This window comes from Colobus angolensis, unplaced genomic scaffold, assembly GCF_000951035.1.
Source record: "Colobus angolensis palliatus isolate OR3802 unplaced genomic scaffold, Cang.pa_1.0 Scaffold108, whole genome shotgun sequence".
In the NCBI taxonomy this organism is placed as follows: Eukaryota; Metazoa; Chordata; class Mammalia; order Primates; family Cercopithecidae; genus Colobus; species Colobus angolensis.
In genome coordinates, this window is record NW_012111808.1 from 178,585 (window position 1) to 202,774 (window position 24,190).

The window sequence follows — 24,190 nt, forward strand, 5'->3', positions numbered from 1 at the left end:
TGGCACAAGTATACATATGTAACAAACCTGCACGTTATGCACATGTACCCTAGAACTTAAAGTATAATAAAATATATATATATATATATATAACAAGGAAATTTGGTTATATCTATGGCATGCAAAAATAGATAAAGTCAATTCAAAACATTTTAGAAAATACACCTACACACATAATAATTATCCCTATTTTCAAAGAGTGGATATTGCATCTAATTTACAAAAATAGGTTAACATTTACAAAGAAAAACACTACAATATAACATATATTAATCCTAAGACATAATTTATTATGAATATACCAAGTACGTAGTTAGAATATATCAAGAATATGAAGGAAAGAGATTCTCTAAATCTGGAGTAGGCCTTAAATATCTATATATTAATGAAACTCCATAGGTAAGTGAAATAAGGTAAATGCCCAGTTAAAAACCAGTGGCAGAGCAGATACTGAATTCAAATTAAAAAGTAAATTTAGACCAAGTTAATACTTTTTAAATAACTAAAATTATGCTATGAAAATATTAAATTCTATACTGTTGTTGTCTGATATTGGGCAAAACAGTATTTGGATTCTGATTAATCAAACATATCATGAACTATAAGGAAATCGACTAATCACTAAGACCCTGCAATACAGCATATGATTTCTTAAATATTTGTGTTAATAACATTTTATGCCTGCATACTTAACATAGGGGAAGCTAAACATCTCTTCTGATTTGACAATGCTTCCCATGCAACTCATCTATAGTAACACGCCAAAAAAAATCCAAATTATTTGTATCACCTCTCTTTCTTCAAAATGAAAGAATAAATCTTTTCTTATTTTCCATGATTTCTCTGAGAAATTTTAAGAGCAATTTTAATTGCAAAAGATGGCATTCCATTTTGAGATTGCAAAAATCAAAAGTTGTCATGAGATTTAAAGACTTAAAATAGAAATAAGATCATGAATACCTGAGAGACAATACTTTGCAACTCATTTCAAAGTAAAAACAAAATATTTTAAAGTGAACATAAAAGGTGACACGATTGTAAAGAATTGTGACATGAGAAGTCTTCATTTTCTTAAATAATCAAAGACAAAATGAAGTCAACATAAACCAAAGCAGGTTATTCTGGTAAAACAGAGAATCTCTGTTACCCAGGAAAACTATACAGAAGCTAAAGAATAACCATCTATAACTTCTTATTAAGAGCAGACCAACAATTCAAGGAATCCAAGGAAATCCTGTCATTTTAACAAAGAGAAAACCAAATTACCGTTTTGTTTTTCAAAACGATAGCTTGGTAATGGAAACATTACAGTTTTGAATCAGTAATTTCAGCTATAGTTTTTTTTGACAATCTTATTTTTAACAAAACCAAATCATAACCAGATTTGACCCAAAACAAAATTCCCTTTCTGTGAACCTTCTTCAACTTATAGATTCGGGTTTTTTTCTACACTTTCCTCTTCCTCATTCTGAACAATCGGTTATACTATTTTAGGACAAAACTTCTCTTTTTTCCTTAATACATCCTGATTACCTTGCATACAAAGTTGTTCCTCTTTGCCTCTATTGCTGCTAGTAAGGTCTCACTCACCTATAGTGATTATAACTTTTAACCATAGTCATGACTATTCCACAGAGAAAATTGTGAGGTAGATAATATAAACTGTCTCTCACACAACAGCATTTTGCAGCGGAGTAACAGAGCTCATGAATAAACACTTCACAACTCTCTATAGCCACTCACATCCCTTACAGTACAACTTCTCAACACGGCAAAAATGAACACATTGTTGGCAGATTCACAGATATATAGCCTCTCTATAGCACATAAAATAAGAGGCGAAAAAGCATTTACACTTAAAATTATGTTTTGTAATTAATGCTTCAGTGTTCTATCTTACTTAAGATGTAGGCATCTTATGAATACACATTAATTAACTCAACTTGAATAAGTTCAAGGGTTTAAGTTACCTAAAGATCTGGGAAATTATTTTGAAACTGATGTATTCCAAAATATAATTACTGCTGAAATCAAGGTAGTCAAAATAATAATTAAATTTGGTTGAACACAAGTTTACATTTTTAATAATCTTTAACATGAAGTCAAAATAACGCTAGCTTATTCTATCCATGAATTTTTATTAGTTCAGTGAGAATATTCCAATGTAAAATAAAAATGCACAATTGTATTATACTTAATGCTGATAGCTCAGAGAAGACATATCTCTTTTCAATTAAGCTAGGATCATTAAAGTAGCCTTGTTTGACAAAGATTTACCAAAATTACTTAAACATGAATTATTAAAACATTTCTGAGTTCCTATTTAACTCTTTTTTCACATTGAAAATATTTGTTTTATTAGTCTTAATTTCTGGGGATTTTAGGAATATTCAATTTATATAAGTACTCTAAGTCAATCAGAATAAAGCTCCCTTAAGAAATTTTATAGTCTAATTTGATAATACCATGGAGACATAGAAAAATCTTACACATTAACACAATGGAATGTAAAGGGCCTTTCTAAATCACACACATGCAAACACACAGCTGCAGAAAGAGAGAACGCTTACAATTTCAATTCTAAAATTTCAGCTATAGGTCAAGCATAAACACAGAAATACAAAACCTACAAAACAGAAAGGCTGTTCTCTTCTTAGCTGTTCCAAATTCTTAATTGATTTGACCTCAAAATAGACAAATAAACACATTAAAAAAAGCTAACCAACCATATTTTCTTTTGTCTTTCTCCTAACAGAAATAAGATCTCTATAAACCATTAATCCACTTACAGAGATCACCAAATGGTCAGAACATTAAACCAAATGAAGTTGGCACCATAAATAAAGCAACAACTCAAGAAGAATCTAAATCAAATCCTCATTGTTCTGCTAGTGCACAAGAATCCAGAGCACATGACCAGCAGTTGGACTCACCACCGGGTCCCTGGATGGCTAGTCAGTAGCAAAGCACAGGGTTCTGAAAAGACTCGACATCTGGGTGCAGTAAATGAGAATCCATTTGAGGGCCAATTCAATATAAGTCATGATATCAAAACTGTGAAAGACAAAAATTCACAGGACTAACAGGGAGATGATTTTATTCAAGTTATTGCCATTTCTTGAATATTAATGAGAATATTAATATAATATGGATGAGAATATTCATTAATGAGAAGCATCTCAAAGAAAAGGAAGAGAGCCTGGGGTTTTATGGGAGCAAAAAACAAGGGAATCATTGTCATATGGGAATCACAAGGAAGGATGCAGAGGGGCTTATCTCAGAATGTTCAAGAGGAAAGTTTTCTTCTGTGATTAGCTATTTCCCAGGACACAGAAGAGTGGGGAAATTTCTTTTTTTTCTTTTTTCTTTTTTTTTTTAAGACTGCATCTTCCTCTGTCACCCAGACTGGAGTGCAGTGACTCAATCACAGCTAACTGCACCCTTGACCTCCCTGGGCTCTAGTGATCCTCCCACCCGAGTCCCTGAGTTTCTCAGACTATAGGCATATGCCACTACACCCAACTAATTTTTATACTACTTTTTTATTTTATTTTATTTTATTTTATTTTTTGGTAGAGGCCTGTTTTCACCATGTTGTGCAGGCTAGTCTCAAACTCCTGGACTCAAACAATCCTCCTGCCTTGGCCTCCCAACATGCTGGGATTACAGACGTATGTCACCATCCATGCCCAGCTGAAATTTAACTGTTGCTCCTTTCCAGGAGCACAAGACTCAGATAAAGTGAAATGCTGTGATTGTGTAAAAGTTTTTATGAAAGATTTAGGGAGACAGAGGTGTTCACAGAGGGGTGCAACCTTCTTAAGGACAATTGCATTTCCCTTATAGGGCCACAAGTTCTAATTATTTCCATTCCCTTCCCAGCCAAAACAAACAGCTGATTGGATTTCCCTGCTCTTAAATTCTTTGATCATAAATTCTTTGATCATTCTGCTGTACTATTCAGTCATGTACCTATCTCTTGGCTCCACTTGACTCTATTCAGTTTTCTGCCAACTTCCTCTTAGGCGAAAATAATAATTTCCCACTTTCTTAGGCAAAGAAATTTAACTCATTTTTCTGGTCCAAGCAACCAGCTCAACTCTGGGCCTCTCTCTGCTGAGCAAAGATTTGGACAAAGTTCGAAAATTACCACTTGCCAACTCCTCATTAATTACACACATGGCACCCTCCACCCCACCTTGTGTTGGGGAGAGTAGGAAAGTTTGATTCCTCCAGTTATAATTTGATAATCCCCAAAAGGAAAATTATAGAAAATATAAAAGCCCCACTGGTAGTTGCAGTCAGCAAAAAGGAATGGTTTGTCATAGAAGTCCTTTCTATGTGCGTGTCTCTCTGGTACTTCTCCATTCATTTACATAAACTGTATTTCCCATATGCTACCCCATATTCTGACCATCTCAAATTCCACCCCAATCAAAATGGAATGAAGTATGTTCTTTTCATCCCCAGATCTTAGAGAATTATCCCCTGAAAAGCATTCTCATAAATTAATTATGTCAAGCAACTCAAAGACAATCTTGGAAGCAGTCAATAAAATAAGACATAACGACTACAAACAGTTCTTCCTAGTTAGCTTTGTGCGTGACGGAATCATCCCTCTCTCTCTGCCACTGCTGCTCCCTTGCACTTCCCAGTCATGAAATCTGGAGCTCCCTGGTTACTACCTATACAGGGCTCTGCCTTCTGGAGTTTATTTTCTCCCTAGCTCCATGCCCTCTGTCGGCCTGGAAAAAGCATTTGTTTTCCCATTCATTTCCACCACTTCTATGGTTAGCAGAGTTGTAGAATATCCCCAGTGCCAGGAAGACCTGTGGGTGGCCTGCAATCAGGTCTGGGACTGGGTAAAGTATTCCATCATGGAGTAGAAATGGGAAACCCAATTTGGCCTTGGGTGCGCACAAGTGTTCTGAAATTCAGCTTTACTAGTAGCATTGATCTCTTTCTATAGTTTGAAGACACAGAGAGGAGAAAGGGTATAGTTATTTTACATCATTAAATCCCAACAATGACCACTTCTAAACCCATTTATTCACTGGTCCTTAAATATTTGTTTTAACTAGTTGCTTGTATGAGTCCCCCAAAATGTGACAATCTTGACAACTTAGAAGAGATGCTTATTTCGGCCCCTTGGTTTGCCATTTCAGTTTTCTTTTTCTTAAATTTCATCTACCCCTGTATATGAATCTTTATTAATTAATATTAATTAATTAATATTTTTAATTCTTCATCTGAACACTCACAGACCCTTGTTATGATAACTGACCACTTCCACTGTGATCAGTTTATATGAATAACTGGATTAACAAAAGGTGATAGTACTCAAATTTTACTAGCAGAGAAGTCTTCAAGACTTCAAGCACTAATATGTCAGGGAGTGTGCTAAGTACTCTTATGCATTAACTCATTTAGTACCTCCTATATGGAAAAGGTATTATTATTCAAAGAAATTGGAGGACTGAAAATTCAATAAGTTCCCAAGGCCACACAGTGAGCTGCATAGTCATTCCTCTGATGCGGGTCTTTTCAACTCCAAAGCCTTTTATCTCTCTCTTCAACTGTGAGTTGTTGATCTAGATGGAATTATTTCCATATATAAATTTTCCTCAAGCTTATGAGTTTTTATTCCAGGACCCAAAATTGCAATCTTCTTTTGGAGATAATTGGAAACATTTTGAGCTGGGAACTGGAAGGAAAAAAGCTGGGTAAAGGGGAAGAAAGAGCTAAAGAGTTTTGTCCCTGGATGCCTGCAAAGTTTTGAGGCACCCACTCTCTGGAGTGAGTGATCTGAGCCCTGTGCAGAAAAGAGGTGGAAGATAAGATAGTTTAGCCCCAAATGGCCACAAACAGAATTAAGACCATGTTTTCATTAGAGGGTTTAGAATATCCCCAACCAGCTATGCCAAATGAAGTTAACACTTTTTGTTTCCATCTTCAGCATCTAAATAATTAGTCTCTGGGATCATAAAAGAACTCAAGAGGCTGAAATTAACTGAGTTGTACATTCAAAATGGATAGAAGAATTGAATGGGGCAAGACACAGACACACATAAATGCCTTCTTGCTGTACATATTTTCTGCAACATTCAAAAACTCACATATAAGGATCTTACTAAAATCACATAGGAAGGAAATCCTGTAAATTTCTAGGAACTGAAAATGAGATAGTTTCAGTTTCTGACTTAGCATGCTTATAGTGGATACAATGCTTATTTTGTTTATTGCGCAGTCCAATTAATTTTAATGATTATTGAAAACATAAGAACTTTCATGTGTTTGTGACCTTGGTCTCTGTATTTTCCCTTCCTAATCATGCATTTTTTTCTGTGTGGGATTTTGTTTAAGAGCTTCAGCCTGCGGTTGGGAAATGTTTTAATCTATTTGAAGCCTAATTTCCTAGTTACAAAAATGAAACTAACAAAAATTTATTTTTATTTCCTGTAAAATAGAAACTCTATAAAGAAGACATAGTCACCAGATATTTTTGTAAAAAGCACGTTGTAATGCCACCTCCCCTAAACCTTAACATACATAATCCCTTAAAACCTTTTCACAGGGAGGGGTAAAAGCAGGTCCAATTTCAGAGTGGCCTAGGCAGAGCTCAGATAGGAAGCGAAGCCATCATCACAGTTCCTTCAGAGAACAGTAAATCTCAACAGGAGGAATGAAGGTCTTTGACAAGAGGCTACCCGGCCAAAAATTTCAGAGACATGGGATTCATGGGTTATGTAAGTGTAATCTATGAAACTCTCAAGTACTGCATCAAAACCAAAGTCTTTTCATTTGAACACAGCATTAAAAAAAATTTGCATCATAATGTGTATAACGGAACCTATAAACTTCTGCTGTCTTGCAAAAAACTACGAAGCCAAAAGAAGAAATTCTCATTACGAGGTAACACTTGGCCAGAGGATGGACATTACAAAAAAAATAGAAATATCTTCTTTGTATGACAAAGAAACATCGTGTGTGAGCATAGGTAAGGTACAGCCAGGCAGCCCAGAGCCCTGCCCTAGACCAGTGATTCCCTAAGCAAAAATCATAGATCTGTTTTTCAGATACTTACATATGAATGACAGGCACATTTATAATTTTATATAAAAAGTGTTTCAGCTACTTACTAATAAACTTCTAGAACTTTATAAAGTGAATTTAACTGTGTCCTAGATTTTTTTGCTTTCAACTCACTAACGTAAAACATTAGCTTGTTTTGTTTTTAAGTGTATAGAGAATTGGTCTATAAAATAAAATACTGTTAAAGTTAGTGTTTCACCTATATTGTTGGCAAAGGTTTACTACCTTTTTTCTTTGTTCTTTGCAGTGATTTGTTTTCACGAAGTTATCATCCACTAGAAAGTAGTAGTTTATAAGGTTGGGGACCCTAGGATCCTTTGACATTGGCAATGGTCATGGCTTTGTTGAGAACTGTTGCCCTGCAACACAAGTAGCCAGGAATTTCATTCTCTCCGTGCATATAGGCATGTTTCCTGTACAGAGAGAATGGAATTCATGGCTACATGTCTTTTAATGATGAAATAGTTGTATCACTAAAACTCTTCTAAAATATCATAGAATATGTACTTAAGGAACTTCTTTTTAGCACCTAAGGGAATTTTCATCATTGTCTCAGCTTAAACCCTAAATTCAAATCTTGCCACTCTCTGGTCAGAAAATGGTTAGAATCCATGAGCATGTTCTACCCATGCTTTCTCCAAAAGTGATTCCATCTAATCTGTGGTTTTGTATACCATCTCTATGCCATTTATTTCTAACTACATATCTGACATCTGCAGCCCTAGCCTTGCCACTGAGCTCTTGATTCATATATTTATATATATATATGCCTCCTTGAAATTTCTCATTAAATGCTTTATACATTTCTCAAGCATATCATACTCAAAAGGAAAGTGTTGACACACACACACACACACACACCCCACTTGCCACATCTAATCTTTTCCTAGTTTTTAAAAATTTCTGTATGTGGCTCTACCCAATTAAGCCAAACACTTCAGTATGTGGCTCTACCCAATTAATCAAGCCAAAAACTTAGTAAGAGTCCTAGATTTCATCTCACCCTGGCCCTTGCACTTAGTTTGTGACTCTCCCACAAGATTTGCAGTTCAAGCCAAGAAAAAAAATACTAATAACCCAGATCCACTTGTTTTTTTTTTCCATTCTATTGATGCCATGCTGGTCCAAGGCTCCCTCTACTCTTCCCAAGATGTCTACAATGACACTATAACTGAATTTCCAGCTTCCTTTTTTTTACCACCCCCAGCTCTCACATCCTACACACACACAATCTATTCTCTGTACAGCAACCAGAGACATAATTTCTAAATTCAAACACAAACATGGTATTCCCCTACTTAATACCCTTCAATGACTTATATCACCTTCATAAAAACAAGGCAAAGTCAGGAAGGACTTTGTCTCCTTACTGACAAAGTTCCTACCAAGGGTTATGTGATTCAGCTCTGACTATCTCTCTACCTCCTCTGTCTTCAACCATACTGGTATAAGAGCCATCTCATCCCTACCTACGGACCTTTACACTGGTCTCTGCCTGCAAAACTCTGCCCTCAGATATAACTACTTCATGTCATTCAGAACTTAGCTTGAATGTCATATCCTCATAGAAGTCTTCCCTGACCACTCTATGTAAACTGTTTCTCCATTCTAGCTCGCTGGCACATTATTTTGTATAGTGGTTAATTTTATGTGTCAACTTGACTAGCCTAAGTGATATCCAGATACTTCATAAACTATTATCGCTGGATGTGTCTGTGAGGGGGTGCCTGAAAAAGATTGACATTTGAATAGATAGGCTGAGGAAAGAAGACCTCCCTCACCAATGTGGGTGGGCACCATCCAGTCCATTGAGTGCCCATTTGAAACAAAAAGCTGAGGAAAGGCAGAGTTTGCTCATACTGTTTGGACTGAGGCGTGCATCTTCTTTTGCCTTTGGATGCTTTTACTTCTCAGGCCTTTGGACTTTGACCAGGATCACTCACCCTCATAATCATGTGAACCAATACCTATAATAAACCTCCTCGTGTGTGTGTGTGTGTGTGTGTGTGTGTGTACTCCATTGGTTCTGTTTCTCTGAAGAACCCTAAGACACTATGTTTTAGTTTCTACATAAGAGTTACCATGATCAATATTGTTATAATCAATCATTTGCTTATGTTTTATTGTGTCTTCTCATTCAAATGAAACTTCCATGCAAGCCTGGACCAAACCTAATATAACCTAATCTGTTCACCAATATATACTCAGAAACTGAAATGGAACCTAGCACAGGATACATTCTTACTAAATTTTAAGGAATAGATGTGTGGATAGATGGATAGAGTTTTCTCATTCAAGAAAAAGTCCATGATCTGCTTTCTCATTCTAGCTGCATAGAAGGAAAAACAGAACAAAAGATATTGCTATATCATTTTAATAGCCTTTTATGCCCACTAATAAGAGTGAGGAATTCCTTGTTTGGAAAAAGATTTAAAAGAATTTGGTGAAAAACTTCTCCTAGATGGGGAGAGAAGCAAAGAGCTTATATTCTTCCCACAAGAAGCTTAAAATATACAGACAGAACTTACACATATGGTGTGAAGTGTGGGGTGACAGACCCTGATGGAGAGGAGCCCTATCCTTGTGCTCTCATTGCCATCCTAGGCTAACTCAGGGAGTTGAACTAAGTTAACGTCAAGTGTCATTTATAAAAGTTTTGAGGTTAAGTTGTAGCTTATAGTAAAACTCTTATAGGGAAACCATTAAAACTCAACATACACCTTAGTTATTTTTAAAACCTCCTCAAAGATTTTGAAAACTTTAAGCATATTTTTAGGTTTAGGAAACATTTATTTGCTACACGGGTCAATTCTAAAGGAGAAAAGTAAGTCCTCCAAATGTTTACCCACTACCTTCTCAGAAGGTGCTGACAGATTGAGATAACATAAAAGGCACATAAAAACACACCTGTAATATATATTGCTAACATTCGTAGCAAAAATCTATTTTAAAAGTTTGTTAGGCTGGTGGTTCATGCCTGCAATCCCATCACTTTGGGAGGCTGAAGCAGGCAGATCACTTGAGGTCAGAAGTTCAAGATCATCCTGGTCAACATGGTGAAACCCTGTCTCTACTACAAAAATTAGCCTGGCATGGTGGCATGTGCTTGTAATCCCAGCTACTCTGAGGCTGAAGTGGGAGAATCATTTGAAACTGGGAGGCGGAGGTTGCAAAGAGCCGAGATCATACCACTGCACTCCAGCATGGGCAACAAAGTGAGACTCAGTCTCAAAAAAAAACAAATTTAGAGTTATAAAAGAATCAATGATCCGCAGTTTCGTTAGCAACAGAACGTCAAACCCAGGGGATCAAAGAGACAACACATGGTCACTTACTACTATGTTTATTACTCTGGCATGATTTCCATAAAAATTAGAAGACAAGTACATATAATATAAAACTAAAATGAATTCAAAAATTAGATCAAAGGGAAAATAGTAAAGTAACAATGTTTGGTGTACAGAACAGTTACTAAATTAGGTCAAAGATTTAGGTCTAAAATTACTACTAAAAAGGATAGAAAAAATTAATCAGGTATGAGATAAAATCCACTTAGTTATTCAAGAGAAACTGGGCTTTTTTCAATACTCACCTGAGAGATATTTCTTCTGATATCCCATGATAGTCAATTTTATGTGTCAACTTGGCCAGGTTACAGTCCACAAATATTCCTTTAAGTACTAAATTAGATTTTTTTGGGGGGATATTTTTTAGATGTATGAAAATTCATATTCAGTTGGATTTAAGTAAGGAAGATTATCCTAGATAATCCTGGAGGGCCTGATTAAATCATTGAAAGGCCTAGTGAACAGAAATGAGGCTTCCCCTGAAGAAGAAAAAATTCTGCTTATGGATAGTATCTTCAACTAATACTCAAGCTTGCTAGCATGCCCTTCTTGACTGCCTGTCCTGCAGATTTAAGATGTGTCTAGCCAGCCTCCACAACCACATGAGCCAAATCTTTGCCATACATTTTCTAATATTAGTTTTCTACTGGTTCTGTTTTTCTGTCTGAGCCCTGATTGGACATGAAAGTGGGGGTGCTGATGTAACAAATACCTAAAAACATGGAAGTGGTCTTGAAACTGTAGAATAGGATTGAAACTGGAAAAATTTGAGAAGCATAATTTTAAAAATCTTGATTACCTTCAACAGACCATTCACAGAAACAAAGATTAACAGCCCTGCTAATGAGGACTCAGACGTGAGGAGCACCACAGGGAAAATCTGTATGGTCTTAGAGAGTAGTAAATTGTCTTAAGCTGTCAGTAGAAATATGGGTGGCAAAAATGTTGCCAGTGAGGTCTCTGAAGAAAATGTTCTTGGACACTGGAGGAAAGGGTATTCTTGCTGTAACAGGAGAAAAGTTAGCTGAACTATGTCCTGTAATTATGTGGGAAGCAAAGCTTTTAAATGGTGAACTTGGATATTTAACTGAGGATCTTCTCAAGCAAAGTGTTGAAAGTACCATTTTGCTTGTTTGTTTGTTTGTTTACTTTTTTTTTTCCTTGTTGCACATAGTAACCAGTGAGAGAAAGAGATAAATTGAAGGAAGAACTGTTGGGAAAAAATCATTGAGTGAAAACCAGGACTTGATTATTTGAGAAACTGTTAACCTATCTTTAACATTTGTTAGCAACATATGTTAAAATTAGGAGATTCACTGTCAGAAAAACATGCATTGGAGAGAAAGTCAATCTTTTTCTGGTGCTTCAGAAACATCAAAAGGTCAGAGTATTCAGTCACACAGAGGGCTCTTTGAAGAAATTAGGTATGTGACTCTTGCAGCTTTTCAGCCACCTCAGAAGAAGCTAGGAATATAGATGGAATTATGCAGGAAAGATCTCTGAAGGCGCCTCTTTTCTAATGAAGTGAGTTCTCCTGTGACATATGCAGGAGACCCACAAGGTTCTTGAGAACCTTATACTAGCAGAAACACTACCAGCTTGGCCCCAGAGGGATTGAAAAGTGTGAAATGAAAGAGGACTCTCAGATTCCTTAAATGCTATAGTCAGGTTAATAAAACTACTCAGCTGCAAACATGTGCTACCTGTCATGAAAAAGAAAGATGACACTAAGGAAAGAGTTCTAAGTTATGAGAAATATTCCCTGGCTTTGAAACCTAATGAAAATTTTAAAGCTTCCTCAGGACCAGTAACATCAAAATTCCTCAGGATGAGTAACTCCTTTTTTTCCTCTACTTTCTTCTTTTTTGAATAGGAATGTGCATAACTGGTAAACTATAATTTTTCCAACAATGTATTCTGAGAGCAGATAACATATTTTCTAGTCTCACACATTCATAAGGGGAGATCTACTTTGACCTAGGAAGGATTATATCCAAAGCCTTACCTGTACCTAATGGAGATGAAGATGGTAAAGAGATTTTAAACTTCTGAGCTGATGAAGTTTGAATAAAATCTTGGACTTGAACTGCAAATGAGTTTACACTTTTGGGTACTTGGTTGGCATAAATGTACTCTGTATATGGGACAGACATGAATCTTTGGGGGCCAGGAGGTGAACTGCGCTAGTGAGAATAATTTCTGCCCAAAGGCATTAATATAGTTTGGATGTATGTCCCCGTCTAAATCTCATATTGAAATGTAATCCCCAATGTTTGATGCGGGGCCTGGTGGAAAGTGATTGGCTCATGGAAATAGATTTCTCATAAATGGTTTAGCACCCCCCCCCGGTACTGTCTTCACAATAGTGAGTTTGTTCTCATGAGATCTGGTCATTTAAAAGTGTGTAGCACCTCTCCCCCCTCACTCTCTCTTGCTCCTTGTTTCACCACATGGCATGCCTGTCCCACCTTCCATCATGTTTGGAAATTTCCTGAGGCCTCCCAGAAGCAGATGTTGCTATGCTTCCTGCACAGCCTACAGAGCCGTGAGCCAATTAAACCTCTTTTCTTATAAATTACCCAGTCTCAGTTCATTCTTTATACAAGTGTGAGAATGGACTAATACAGATGTCTTCACACTGATATAAAGAAATACCCGAGACTGGGTAATTTATAAAGGAAAGAGATTTAATTGACTCAGTTGTGCATGGCTTGGGAGGCCTCAGGAAACTTACAATCTTGGTGGAAGGTGAAAGAGAAGCAAGGTGTCTTCTTCACAAGGTGGCAGAAGGGGAAAGAGTGAATAGCTAAGGGGGATGAGCCCCTTATTAAGCCATCAGCTCTCCTGAGAACTCACTCACTATCACAAGAACAGCATAGGGAAACTTCTCCATGATACAATTATCTCCCACCAGGTCTCTCCCTAGAAATGGGGGAATGATGGGAATTACAATTCAAGATGAGACTTCGGTGGAGACACAAAGCCTAACCATATTATTCCACCCCTTGCCCCTCCCAAATCTAATATTCTCACATTTCAAAGCACAATCCCAAGAGTCCCCCAGAGTGTTAACTTATTCCATCAGTCACTCAAAAGTTCATGTTCAAAGTCTCATCTGAGGCAAGGCAATTCTCTTCTGCCTGTGAGCCTGTAATATCAAAAGCAAGGTAAGTACTTCCAAGATACAAAGGGAATACAGACATTGGATAAATAATCCTATTTCATATGGGAGAAATTGGCCAAAATAAAGAGACTACAGGCCACATGGAACTTTGAGGCCCCAAAATTCACCAAGGCAATCATTAAATCTTAAAGCTCCAAAATGATCTCCTTTGACTCCATTCTTATAACCAGGTCACACTGATGCAAGAGGTGTGTTCCCATGGTTTTGGGGAGCTCTGCCTCTGTGGTTTTACAGGATACAGCCTACCTTCTGTCTGCTTTCATGGGCTGGCATTGAGGGCCTGCAGCTTTTCCAGGCACAAGGTGCAAGCTGTTGGTAGATCTACCATTCTGGGGTCTGGAGGATGGTGGCCCTCTTCTCATAGCTCCACTAGGCATGCTCCAGTGTGTAGGATCTGTATGTAGGATCCAACCCCACATTTCCCTTCTGTACTGCCCTAGCAGAAGTTTGCCATGAGGGCTCTGCCCCTGCAGCAAACTTCTGCCTGGACATGCAGGCCTTTCCATACATCATCCTCTGAAATCTGGGCAAAAGTTCTCAAACCTCAATTCTTGATTTCTGTGTACTCACAGGTCCAGCATTACATGTAAGCCACCAAGGCTTGGAGCTTGCATCCTCTGAAGCAATGACCTGAGTTGTACATTGGCCCTTTTTAGCCACAACTGGGACACAGGATACTAGCTCTGGAGGCTGCACAGAGGAGCAGTGGGGCCCTGGGTCTGGCCCACAAACCACTTTTTCTTCCTAGGCCTCCATGCCTGTGATGGGAAGGGCTGCTCTGAAGTCCTTTAACATGCCTTGTAGGCATTTTCCCATGGTCTAGGTGATTAACATTTGGCTCCTCATTACTTATGCAAATTTCTGCAGCGGGTTTGAATTTTTCTTCAGAAAATGGGTTTTTCTTTCCTACTGCATTGTTAGGCTGCAAATTTTCCAAACTTTTATGCTCTGTTTCCCTTTTAAATATAAGGTCAAATTACAAGCCATCTCTTTGTGAATGCATAAAACTGAATATTTTTAAGAGCACCCAAGTCATCTCTTAAATGCTTTGCTGCTTAGAAATTTCTTCCCCCAGATACCCTAAATCATCTCTCTCAAATTCAAATTTCCACAGATCTCTAGGGCAGGGGCAAAATGCCACCAGTCTCTTTGCTAAAGTATAGCAAGAGTGACCTTTGCTCCAGTTCCCAAGAAGTTCCTTATCTCCATCTGAGACCACCTCGGCCTGGACTTCATTGTCCACATCATTATTTGCATTTTGGTCAAAACCATTCTGCAAGTCTCTAGGAAGTTCCAAACTTCCCCACATCTTCCTGTTTTCTGAGCCCTCCAAACTATTCCCAACTCTACCTCTTACCTAGTTCCAAAGTCAATTTCACATTTTCAAGTAACTTTATAGTAGTACTACACTACCTTGGTACCAATTTACTGTATTTATATATTAGTCCATTCTCACAATGCTATAAAGAAATGCCTCAGACTAAGTAATTTATAAAGGAAAGAGGTTTAATTGACTCACTAGCCATATCAGCACCCATTATCCAGAACCTGTGAACCTGTCACCTTACATGGTAAAAGAAACTTTATTGCTGGAATTAAAGTTATTGAGATGGGGAGGTTATCCTGGATTATCTGGGTGGGCACAGTATAATTCTAAATGCCCTTTTAAAGGGAAAGAGTGAGGCAGGAAAGCTGGTCAGAGAAGGATATGTGAGGATAGAAGCAAAGGTCAGAGACAGATATTTGAAAGCACTACACTACTGGCTTTCAGTATGGAGGAAGGGGCCACAAGCCAAGGAATGCATGTAACCTCTAAAAGCTGAAAAATGTAAGAAAATGGATTATACTCAAGAGCCCCTAGAGGGAATGTAGACCTACCAACATCTGAATTTAGCCCAGTGAGACTGATATTGTACTTTTTAACTTCATACTATAGGATAATACATTTGTTGTTTTAAGCCACTGAGTTAATAATAGTTTGTTATAGCAGCAATATGAAACTAACATTGGCCTCCAAAAGAATACTATTTTGTGTGTGTGTGTGTGTATATGAAAACAAGACTGATTTCATGCATAATTCTTATAAATTTGAATTTTAAGTGATTTCCTTATTAAATGTATATCTGTTCTTGTAAAGCATTTTGTTTGAAGAAAGTCTAGTGTACACAGAGAACAAGCATGCCTTCCCAATAGTTCTACAAAGTCAAGTGTATCAATTTTAGAAAGCAGGCTAAATTGTGGAAGAAGGCACCACATGTCGGATTTAGTATCCAATTTTTCCTCCTACTTGATATGACTATATTTTAAAAATACATTTACAAATATGAGACTAGAAGTAGTAACAGTTTTTTTTTTTTCACTGCTAAACATCAAGTCAATCACAAAGAAGAAAAGTCCAGAATTTACCAAATGTATTTTAGGTAGTGGAGAACTCGTAAATGTATAACAACCAGGTCTCTAAAAGAAAAATGTTCTGACACAATGTTTGCCAATTTTTATGGTATAAATACTCCAACTACAGCCTACTTTAGTCCATTTAAGGTCATGTCAGATAGCTTGCAAAATTTTCCAAAAACTTTACAATCAAGCCAGAAGAAACTATAACCAGCACACCACTGGCTGCACAGCACACAACTTCTTGCTACCAGCAGTGGAAATTTTGACATCTGTATCTACTAAGGAGCTGGGTCACTCAGGTCCACTGGATGTTCTTTTACCTCAGGGAAAATAAACGCTCTCATGCAATGATATTTTTGCTGAAGATGAATAATCATATAAAATGAACTATCTTTTTTCAATGGCTACTTTGTGTTGGCCATCTAATTTTATATTCATTAACTCTATTAATTCTCACTGCGGCTCTGTGATCTCAAATAATTCATAGTTCCCATAATTAACAGTCTGCATCTAATTCTCAAGTCTCTTTTATTATTGCAGATAAACAGCCTTTCTTCACCATTGTTGGTTGAGTGTTTTCAGCCGCATTAAATTAAATAAACATTGGAGTAGATTCATTTATTTTAGCCACTCATTCTTTAGACTTTGTGTTAATGTTTCTTTTCCACCGAGAAAAAATAAAACTTAAACTTTGACAAGTTTCTTCCACAGTACGGAAAGCAATCCTTCCACTTCTTTCAGTATAAAGTTGCCACAAAGTTAAGCATTCAAATAATAATTTTTTTCAAAATATGTTATTTTTATCCTTCCCATCCACTCCCAACCCTGGTTCAAAATGAAAAGACCAGGAGGCAGAGTGTTTGAGGTGGGGCGTACTTGATAAACAATGAGGTGGCTATCAGTGTATTCAAAGTTTCTACTGTCTTTCCCTTTTCTAAACATGGTCCATCTGTGCACATGTCTGGACAGCTTTTATTAAAATTATTTTACTGAAAATGTATTTATCCACAAAATATTTTGCAAAGTAACCTCTCTTCAGAAACATTGTTATAAATATAGCAAACACAGCTACATTTAAAAAATAAGTCAAACTATTTTTATCCATTCTTTTATTCAACCAAGCCAGCCTCAGTCTCTCAATCAGTGCTGAAAGCTTGCCTTTTGAGCACATTAGAATAGGTGGTGCTTCATAGTGGAATATTTTTTACTTTGGCTTTCTGATTTTAGTCCAAAATAAATCCAGCCATTTCTATCCCATAGTAATTTTTATCACAGGAGTGTCACTTTATAAGGTGAAGCTGAAACTGACCATAAGAATTGTTAAAATACTTATATTTTACTATTGGCATTCTTAATGATTTTCTTTCTAGCCAAGATGTTTCTCCTTTTAGATTTTCCTTCAAAAATTTCATGATTTGTAAATGTCAATGCAGAAGTAACAGACCCACACATTTGCCTCCAAAGCAGCTTTTGATTTTGTTTTTATTATTTTTATGAATGAGAGATCCAAGACTTAGGCTTGCCTGTCTTTCTAGGATGATAATTACATATCTAAATTTTTAAATATATTATATTTTTTTATCTGACATTTTTATTCTGTAGTTTTGGTTGCCTTAGTGCTAACATATGTACCACTCTTAAGCTCATTATGAGGACTGTAGGAAAAACTCTAGGTCTGTTTGACTCTTGCTGAGTTCCAGTTGCTGTGAACTTTCTCCCATTACCAGTTGTTGTTTTTCTTTAAGCTTATACTTCAAAGTATTTTATCATCACCAAATATTATTACCAATTGAAAATCTAATTTTAAGCAATATACTTTAAGGTGGATGATGAATGACATTAAAATCACAATACATGCATTCACAAATATAGAATTTAAAATACAATCATATCAGCCAGGAATCACCATAAGAAGAAAAGAACCCTCAACACAGTAGTATGTATGCAGGCAAAATGTTTAGGTACAATTGCAGCATGAATTGAGCTAATCTGCAGGAATCAATTTTGCAGCGTGTAATCAAAAGTTCAAAACCTCTGATTTGAAAGATGGAAACTTTGATTTCATAAAAAAATAGTGGAGGCCATCTCTTTCTACTCTTTTAGTCCACAGCCAGTGTGTGAGTCTCAGGCTGCACTAGCATCCCTGCATCAGGCTCCATCCCCAGTTGCTTGTTCTTGCTCTCATGGCATTTTCCTTCTCTCTGGGCTATCAAAGCAACTAGCAACCAGATTGGCCAAAAATAAGTTTCATTCTTTTTGCTTATAATAAAACTACTTCCAAATGTTTACATATAGTTGGTAATACCTAGATGATTTGGTACTATTCAGTAGTATCCAGTGAAGAAAGAGAATGAAAATATAGTTTCATCATTATCAGAGACTCCTTTTAAACCTTCAGAAAACTTGCCAGAATAGAATAATAAAAATGACTATACCTCTACTCAGATCAGTGCTTCTCAGCTTTAGTTTAAAATAACACGCTCCTAAGAAGCCTTTTTAGATGCTTTTTCCTAACTGCAAACCCCCACACAAGTTTCAATACCACAGATATACCATGTATCTGTGCACTCTATGTGTACTTACATTTAATACATAAAAAGAGTAAGTTTTTGGCTTCCTAAGAACAAATTTTCACCCTCTTAAAGGTGATATTGTCCCAGTTGAGAATCCATGACCTAGATATAGCCCTTGTTAATATTTTTCCAGTTATTTTCTCTCTTTCTCTCTATTATATATTTGTATGCACATATACATATATGCACATAGATACATATATTTTTATATTAATTACATTTACTAAATATACAATTTTATAATACATTTAATTTATTTAATTTTTTTCAAGAAAATTTGATGCTCCAAAAAGAAGTGTCATATTTATCTTGAAGCTCATGACCCTGGTGACAAACCTATCCCAGTCAAAGACCCAACCCGGTCCATTAGACTCAACTCTAAATGCTCTATCAAATTTTAAGCAACGAGCATCCATGACAAATCTCTGAATACAAATTAATTGAAAATTATTCAGTTATATGATTGAATAATGAGACCTAATATATAAATAATACCATGAATTATTATTTTAGATTCATGGTGGTTGATCTGCACACACAATTTTTGACCAAAATTAATCAGCATAACCTGCTTACAGTTAGTAAGTTACCTGAGGTCTAAAAAACTTGTGTATTTTTTCTTGATAATTAAGGTGAGATAAATGGTCTTTCCAGATGTCAAAATCAATCTGGAGGTTCAAGGAAAACACCAGTCTTACCTTCGGTAGTTATGGTGAAAATCTCCTCCCTGTTGACTATGGCCATTGAACTCTAATATTCCCATGAAAATCCATTTGATCTTTTTAGAGGTGATAAGGAGTTTATGGTATTCAACTTGATAAGATCTTAAGTGGTTGCTCCTGATATCCATTTTTAAAATAATTTTTTTTTTTTTTTTTTTTGAAGCGGAGTCTGGCTCTGTCAGTCAGGCTGCAGTGCAGTGGCCGGATGCTCACTGCAAGCTCCGCCTCCCGGGTTTACGCCATTCTCCTGCCTCAGCCTCCCCAGTAGCTGGGACTACAGGCGCCCGCCACCTCGCCCAGCTAGTTTTTTGTATTTTTTAGTAGAGACGGGGTTTCACGGTGTTAGCCAGGATGGTCTTGATCTCCTGACCTCGTGATCCACCCGTCTTGGCCTCCCAAAGTGCTGGGATTACAGGCTTGAGCCACCGCGTCCAGCCAATAATTTTGTTTTATACATTTAGGTAAATTCCTAATATTTTTGTTTGAAGAACTGTTTCCATGACAAAAAATATGATTGTTAATTTTTTTTTTTACTCCATAAAAGTCATCCAACTCAGGGACTTGGTAAACTTTTCCTTGCAGGTCCAGAGAGTAAATACGTTTTTATTTTATCACAGCTACCTAGTTCTTCCAAAGTAGTGTATAAACAACCATAGACAATACATACACAAATGAGTGCGGCTGTGTTCCCATACAACTTTACAAAAACAGGCATTGGGCTAGATTTGGCTGTAGACCATAAATGGCTGACTCACTGATCTAATTCATTGTAGTCATTGTTAAGGAGGAAAGTTTTTCCTCCTGTACAAGTTTATAATTCCTAATTAGTAAATTATGAGAGATAATGTTGGTTGTTTCACATATGTAAATAAATAACTTGCAATGGCAAATTATATATTAAGCACAAAAAGATTGTTATCACAAGATTATATTCATTAGCAATGATGTGCATGAAGTTGTTTTTTTAAGGAATACGTAGATGCCATATACCAAAATCTTGAATAAACTTAATAGAGAGCATAGAAAAGAACAATAAACTCTTACTTTTTATTGCAGCACAGATTATAATTTAGGAACCCTATTGAAAGCTAACTGCATTCGGCTAATAAAAATATTATATGTCAAAAAAGTAAATATTGACAAATAAAACCAGAAGAATTTATGAAACTATAAAATATATCCACTCTTACCACAAACTCTAATGCAGTATATTGAATAGATCATAAAAGTTTTGAGTAGATAATAAAAGATAAGGGTTTGGCTTTAATAACTTGTAAGCTATAAGTACTACAAGTGATAATTTTTTGTCAGCACTAAACTCAGTGTTCTTATTAGCAGATTTTGCTTAGCCATGATTTCAGTTATTTTTGTTTCCTTGTACACTGAAACTATTGTCAAGGATTTTTGTGCATCTCAATTGACAAGAGGAATACTGTTTACTTTGATTTGCTTTTCTTGCAAGTTTTCAGTGTGCATACAAGCAATTTATCAGCATTCAAGGCTATCTGTTGGTCACATTAAAACACTTAAAACTTAACAGAAACTTAATAATGTTCATGTTGGAGAAAATGTCAAATGATAAGCAGCAGGTGTTCCAATTTTAGTAGGAATTCAGGAAATTATACATTATTTTTTATGGAATAATTAAATAAATAGATAAGATTGTCCTCCAGAATTCGGTATCAAAAGACATTCCTGAAAAAACGTGTTTGAACAGCAGTGAAAGAAAAAGTTTAACAAGATGGTGTTAAGGTAACTTTAAATAACTAAGACCATCATGTCAAATACCTTTATGAACAAAGTAATAGTAAGAAACCACCAAGGTTAAAGCAAGTACAACCATACTGTTCAAAGAATGGTTTCTACAAAACAGTCTATCCTTACAGTGACCCCAAATATTTTCATTTGCAGCATCATCACTTGGTCAACGAAAGATGACAGATAAAACCTGTGGTGTAGATAAATGTCATTTCACTCTTAATCAGACCTGCAGTGGTGTATTTCACTTTTAATCTCTTGCCCTGCAATTGGTGGTAAAGAGCAAGGCATCTTTCTTTGCACCATTTCAGCATCACAGCCCCATTTAATATAGCTATAGTATTTCACCTGGAGGCAGCCAGATCCTGTAAGGAAACAAATCCATGTTTCCTTACAATAAAGAGTTTTCCAAATACTCTTAGATTAAGTGTTCTTGAAATCAGGAAATGATATGTCCTGAATTCTGAAAAACATACTGGTTCCTTATAAGCTTCTGTGAGATTTGCCAAGTTACATCTGTCAAGTGACCCACCTCAGAACTCCCGTAGGACTTTAAGGGCCTCATAATTTGAAAACATCAGCTTCATTGCTTTGTATATCCTTCTGGTAATAAATAAATAAAAACCAAGTATCTCCCTCAGGCTAAACTTAAAATTCTGGGAAATTAGACTCTTCTCAAAAATAAAAAAAATTCTTTATCAAAATATTACCATAAATGTATTTCTATAGTTAGATGTCACAGAAAACGGAATACCAAACCTTAAAGAAAACACTTAAAAATAGTTCAATTTATTGGGCACACACACACATATATATATATATATATATATGTCCTATATCACCAGTTTGTCTTTTGCCTTTGTATTTTTTTGACATGTATTCAAACTTTTATGTCATATATATATGTGAATGTGTATGTGTGTGTATATATGGGACTATCCCATGTCTCATATATATAAATATGATATGGATATATATGACATGGGAAATATATGTGTATATGTATATAATGCATGCATATATGTTTTTAACATTGTCCATTTAAACAGCTCTCACACTAATAATTATCAAATGAATATAGATCATAAACAGACATTTATAAAAGAAGAAATACAAACATTTTAAGAATGCAAATTAAAATAACAATGATAAATCATTTTTAACTACTTGATTGCCAAAGATGTAAAATATGGGAAAACATCCAGTATTGGTACCAGGGTGGCAAAATGTGTTTTCATTATAAGGATATAAATTAATGTTAATCTCTTAACAAAAAAATCTATCAATGTGTATCAAAATGTTAAAGTGCTCTACTATAGCTTTGAGTGCATAATGGAAACAACATTGAACAAATATATACAGATGTTCTACTGCTTGGAATATATACTAAAACAAATGAGCTATTGTTCAAAGATGCTCTCTGGGCAATAACAGGTAATCTTAAATGTACAGTAGATAATGTTTGTCAAATTCTTACTGCAAACCATACACAGTGTTAAACATTTTTTGGTACATTTTACAGAGGATTAGATGATTTACATAACTTTTCCAAATGTAGCCAGCCAATGAATGGCACAACTACTCAAATTCAGGCCTGTCTGATCAAAAAGTTATTGGCTAAAATAAAGTGCACTACAAAATAATTAATCTACTTATCTAAAGAAGTATCTATGCATTCAATAGTCTACATATACCAAATTGATAGAACATAATGGTGAAAGAACAGCCTCTTCAATAAATGTTGTTGGTAAAACTAGATATCCACATGTAGAAGAATGAAATGGACTTTTATATCATACCATATGCAAACCTAAGTCAAAATGAATTAAGGACTTAACATAAGACCTAAAACAGTCAAATTATAAGAAGAAAACAGGAAAAAGCTTTCTTGGCATTGGTCTGAGCTACATCCAATAGCACTAGTAACAAAGCAAAAATAGAAAAATGTGATTGCATCAAACTAAAAATCTTCTGTACAACAATGAAAACAATCAACAGAGTGAAAAGACAACTTATGGAATGGAAGAAAATACCTGCAAACCATACATCTGATAAGTGGTAAATATCTAAAATATATAAGGAACTGAATTGATTGGCAAAAATCCCCCAAATAACCCAATTTAAAAATGGGTAAAGGACTGAACAGACATTTCTCATAAAAGAAATGCAAATAGCCAACAGATTTATTTAAAAATGCTCAACATCAGTTAGGCATGGTGGTTCACATCTGTAATCCCAGCACTTTGAGAGGCCAAACCAGGAGGATCTCTTGAGGTCAGGAGATCAAGACAGCTGGCCAACATGGTGAAACCCCATCTCTATTAAAAAAAAAAAAAAAAAGCTCAACATTACTAATCATCAGAGCAATTCAAACTACAATGAGATATCACCTCACATTGGTTATAATGGCTATTACAGAAAGACAAAAGGGAGCAAAGGTTGGTAAGAATATGATGAAAAGGGAACCCTTGTATGCAGTTGGTGGAAATGTAAATTAGTATATTAATCATTATGGAAAATAGTATGAAGATTCCTCAAAAATCAAAAATAGAACTACTGTATGATCCAGCAATCCCACTTATGGGTATATATATTCAAAGGAAATAAAATCAATATCTCAAAGAGATATCTGCATTCATATGTTAACTGCAGCATTATTCACAATAGCCACAATATTTAATCAATCTAAATATGTAAAAGTATGAATGAATAAAAAAATGGGGGATGTATAATGCACACACATGAAGACAAAGAGTATAATATTAATAAACCTTAATAAAGAAGGATATTCTGTCATTTTTGACAACATGGGTGAAACTGGAGGACTATGAAAGTTGTCAGAATTAACACTGAATCACTAACACTGAGAAAACCCTGATAAATAGAGCCAGGGAAGCCCATGAAAGGAGGGATATTATACTTACATGCCTAATAACAAAAAAGATTACAAAAACCACAACCTTGCACAATAAACATTGAAACCTCACACACAAAAATACTTCTGCAAGGACATCTGCCAAGCAACTGCCTGTCCAACCTCAAACTAGCATCATCCTTATTATTGGTCTTTGTAGCCAAGGATAAGTATTTCAAAACAATAATGTAATTCTCTTCATT